Genomic DNA, 5,159 nt, shown 5'->3' on the forward strand with positions numbered 1-5,159 from the left:
CCAGAGCCCAAGCTGTGCGTGGAGGTGAGCCCGACTATCTCTAGCCGGTACCTCTCAACCTCCTGCACAAGCTCAGGCTCTTTCCCCCCCAGTGAAATGACATTCCATATCCCAACAGCTAGCCGCTGTGTTCGGGGATCAGGTCGTCGAGGCCCCTGCCTTCGACTGCCGCCCAATCCACAGTGCACTGGACCCCTACGGCTACCTCTGTGGGTGGTGAACCCACAGGAGGTCGGGCCCATGTCACCGCTTCGGGCTGAGCCCGGCCGGGCCCCGTGGGCAAAGGCCTGGCCACCAAGCGCTCGCATACAAGCCCCAACCCCGGGCCTGGATCCAGGGTGGGGGCCCGGCTGTGCCATACCAGGCGACGTCACGGTCCTTGATCGATTATTTTCCATAAGGGTTTTGGTGAACTGCTCTTGGTCTGGCCTGTCACCTAGGACCTGTCTGCCTTGGGAGACCCTAACAGGGGCATAATGCCCCTGACAACATAGCTCCTAGGATCATTCAAGCACACAAACCCCTCCACCGCAATAAGGTGGCAGTTCTAGGAGGTTTTTTGTTTAATGATTATTATTGTTATTTGATGATGGCGTTAGTGTATGAGTTGGTGTGGCGAGTTTTGCACGTCTTCCTGCAGCTCCAGCGCACGGTGGTGTCCTGGTTCCAGGCGCGCGCATGTAACACGAGCCGCGGCCGCTGTGCTGCTCCCGTTAGCGCTCGGCTTTGCTAATCAGAAGAAGCTCAGAGCCACGGCGGGGAAGTGACCGGGCCGCTGGTGTCGGGTGCTGTCGGACTGTAAGGCTCTGGAGAAGCTCCCGCTGCACGTCGGGCTGCTGGTCGCGGAGGAGGAGGCACAGTTCACTGATATCACTAACCTGGTGGTGTGGTGTATGGCACTGGGCATCTCTTATGTCAGCATGTATGATAATGAAGGTGTGTTCAGGAGGAACATCTCCAGACCAATGGAGGAGATCGTGAAGCAGCAGAAGGAGCTCCTGGGTTCAGAAAGCTGCAAGTACTCCTCAGCCGAGTTCCTGAGTAAAGGCACAGGCACACAGGAACAAGTGTCATGGTGCCAGACGGTGGTAAAAGTCTTGTCTCCAGATGACGGGAAGCTTGGTATCATGCGAGCGGCACAGCAGCTGTGTAAGGCCGTGGAGCAGAAAGAGAGCACGTCCAAAGACAACAATGTCACTGTGCTGGACTCTACTGCGAGAGTCAAAGAACTTTCAAGACCCCGAGTTGGTGCTGAAGTTCGGCCTAGTAGAGAGCACGCTCGGCTTCCTGCCCTGGCACATCAGACTAACAGAGTTCATCTCTTTACCTTCCCATAAAGACATCTCGTATGACGAGTTCCTCTGCGCTCTTCAGCGTTACGCAGCCTGTGAGCAGCGACTGGGGAAGTGAGCGAGCCGTCCATCCAAAAATCCCAGACTGAAAGAATTCATGAGAGAGACTCCCTTTCCCCTCTCTTTCTTTCTCTCTTTCTATGTTTACAAAAGATGCAGCTGAGTATCAGCATCCCGATGCCACATCAGCATCTCTCCTTCACAGCACACAGCCTGGTTCTGACCCTGTGCACCAAGGCTCTGTGTGAGTGAATGAGTAAATACGTGTATCCTTTCTTACTTTTTGAATAAAATCCCTTTTTGTGTCACTACCCTTCTAATGCACAACATGGGTCAAAAACGACCTGCATTCATTTTCCAGGTTATTTCATGTATGGCTGAGTGTTTCTATGATATACTTTTGAAATAAATTCATTTTGTCATTTACTTTTCCAAATATGCAGTAAATATCTTGTTTTTGTTTAGCACAAATCATCATTTTAATTTTTCCTTTCTTAAGTTATGAACAAGCACAGCTTTTGTAATTCTACATCAAGTTTACACACATGGGTCAGAACCGACCCGCATGCATTTACTCCAGAGTTTGGTGGGAACTGTGAATTGTGCTTGTGTCAGACATTTCACAGCTCAGCACAGCGCCCTTTGCCCATCTAATACATGGAAGTAATGTTTTTCAATTGTTCTAGCATTACCTTAGAAAAAAATTGATTATGTTTAGGTTACCTTGAGAGTGAGTAGATTACTTGTCAGAAAGTTACAAGTAATTACTATTAGCTACCGAGCTGTTGACATTCTACTTTAGTTAGCTAATTTTATTGTAGTTGGCTTAGCTAACTACATAGTTAATAAATAAATAACTGGCCCCATTCACTGCTAAAGTAATTGCTTGAAACAAATTATTATTATTATAGTATTAAGACATTTAATTTTAAATCACACTTGGATGACCCATGTGTAGTAATATAAAAAGTATTTTTGTTCATAAAGTAGGAAAGAAAAAATTAAATTAATGATTTGTGGTAATTAAAAACAAGATATTTAAAGAATACTTGGAATATTCAATCATAAAATAAATTGATTTCAAAAGATAGAGCAAAGAAAAACTCAGTCAGCATGAAATAACCTGGAAAATGAATGCAGGTCATTTTTGACCCATGTTGTGCATTAGAAGGGGTGTGCATATGTTTTGCATCAAAGGGTTAAGATCTTAACACTTACCACAGTGCTGGTCTTTTTCCCCCCATTTGTGTTCAAAGTCTGTGTATCAAAGCAGTTGATGTCATCAAAGCTGTGCATGTGTGAATGAAAATAATTTATCACATTAAAAAAAGAAGCAACGAGTATGTTTTCTAATGTAAGAGAGTATCTCATCTCATCTCATTATCTCTAGCCGCTTTATCCTTCTACAGGGTCGCAGGCAAGCTGGAGCCTATCCCAGCTGACTATGGGCGAAAGGCGGGGTACACCCTGGACAAGTCGCCAGGTCATCACAGGGCTGACACATAGACACAGACAACCATTCACACTCACGGTCAATTTAGAGTCACCAGTTAACCTAACCTGCATGTCTTTGGACTGTGGGGGAAACCGGAGCACCCGGAGGAAACCCACGCGGACACGGGGAGAACATGCAAACTCCGCACAGAAAGGCCCTCGCCGGCCCCGGGGCTCGAACCCAGGACCTTCTTGCTGTGAGGCGACAGCGCTAACCACTACACCACCGTGCCGCCCGTAAGAGAGTATATGTACATTTATTAAACTGTAAATGTACTCAAGTAAGAGTGAACAGTATCATTGGGGAAGCCATGGCCTAATGGTTAGAGAAGTGGCTTGAGGACCAAAAGGTTGCCAGTTTGATTCCCTGGACCAGAAGGAATGGCTGAAGTGCCATTGAGTAAGCATCTATCCCCCAACTGCTCCCCAGGCTGCTCTGGGTATGTTGTGTGTCGCTCTGGATAAAAGTGTCTGCTAAATGTCATTAATGTAAATATAGCTGCAAGCAGCAATGCGGGGCCAAGCAGGGTGACCCAGCCTAAGTTGCTATGGCAACAGAAAGAACTGACCAGGCAGACAGTTAGTCTAAAGTTACTATGTACCAAGTTTGGGAGAAATTGGTCAAAAATTGAGGGAGGAGAAGGATTTTAATAGATTTTCACAAATTTCAAAATTTTGGAAAATCTACCTGGTGGAATATGACGCCATAGGGCGTATTGGATTCATTTTGACGGACGGATTCCAGAGATAGTGGAATTTTGTTTCTGCCCAAAACGCATCATGAGATATGAGCCAAAAATCATTTTTCCTAGTTATAGCGCCCCCTAGCGGCCTATTTGGTCCAAATGGTTTGGTTTCCTTTGGGGTGGCGTGGGGCATAAAGCCACCAAGTTTCGTTAAGATACGCCAAAGGACGGCCGAGATATGAGCACACTTCCTGATTGGCGTCTGCGATTTTGATTGGATGCCACGGCCAAACGCATAAGAAATTCTAAAAACCGGGTAAGTTTCTTGTGCAGCTTAGTCCATCCTTGCCATGTACCAAGTTTGGGAAAAATTGGTCAAAAATTGAGGGAGGAGAAGCATTTTAATTGATTTTCACAAAATTCAAAATGGCGGAAAATCTACCAGGTGGAATATGACGAGACAGGGAGCGTTGGATTCGGTCTGAAGGAAGGATTCCAGCGATACTAAGCTTTTGACGATCAGACCTATGGTTCAAAAGTAACAAGCAGAAATGTACCTGCGACTTTGACCCGTTGGTGGCGCTAGAGAGTTTGATGTGGTGAGTTGAAATTTGGTGACAAGAACCTTGAGACAGCCTAGAATCAGTGTGCCAAATTTGAATAGCTCTCGTCTGACGGTTCTATGGGTTGCCATAGAATTTCATTGATTTTAACAAAATTCAAAATGGCGGAAAATCCTCAAGGCAGAATATGACGTCATAGGGTGCGATAGATTCGTCTTGACCCAAGGATTCCAGAGATAGTGGAATTTTGTTTCTGCCCCAAACGCATCATGAGATATGAGCCAAAAGTAATTTTTCCTAGTTATAGCGCCCCCTAGCAGACAATTTGTTCCAATTTTTTTGTATTCCTTCAGGGAGGGGTGGGGCATAATCTCACCAAGTTTCGTTAAGATACGCCAAAGGGCGGCCGAAATATGAGCACACTTCCTGTTTGGCGTCTGCGCAGCCAATTTTGATTGGCTGCCACGGCCAAACGCTTACGAAATTCTAAAATCCGGATAAGTTTCTTGTGCAGCTTAGTCCACAGTTGCCATCTACCAAGTTTGGGAGAAATTGGTCAAAAATTGAGGGAGGAGAAGCATTTTAAGTGATTTTCACAAAATTCAAAATGGCGGGAATGGTCACTTCGCCAGCTTCGCTGCTTGGCCCCTAATAATAATAAGAAAACCTACAAACACATTAGGGGCCTTCGCCAGCTTCGCTGCTTGGCCCCTAATTATATATTAAAGCTACTCCTATAAGTACAATTTATTGGTAAAAATTACTTAAGTTTATGCAATGGAGAAAACATAATGAGATCACACCTATTTCTAGTTGTGAGTTCATAACTTTATCTGATTCCACTGCATTAAGTATCAGTCACATCAATAAGTATCATAATTAATGACTCAAAAATGCTTTGCGATGAGTAAACTGTGTATTTGGATCTGTGGATGTGTGTCAGTGTTCTGCTGCTCCTTTTTTGTTGAGTTCATGAACACACAGGCTGGAGAACTTCATAATTCTGAGAAACACACATCAGTACACTTTCATCTACACCTCCTTATCACCTCTAGACACTGTCT

General features: G+C 45.2%; 1 pseudogene; it reads left to right on the forward strand.

The window, feature by feature from the left end:
* Window positions 1–589: 589 nt before the first annotated feature.
* On the forward strand, window positions 590–1,480 carry LOC132890287 (dehydrodolichyl diphosphate synthase complex subunit nus1-like; annotated as a pseudogene).
* Window positions 1,481–5,159: the final 3,679 nt, after the last annotated feature.

The sequence above is a fragment of the Neoarius graeffei genome, chromosome 8 (assembly GCF_027579695.1).
Source record: "Neoarius graeffei isolate fNeoGra1 chromosome 8, fNeoGra1.pri, whole genome shotgun sequence".
Classification (NCBI taxonomy): Eukaryota; Metazoa; Chordata; class Actinopteri; order Siluriformes; family Ariidae; genus Neoarius; species Neoarius graeffei.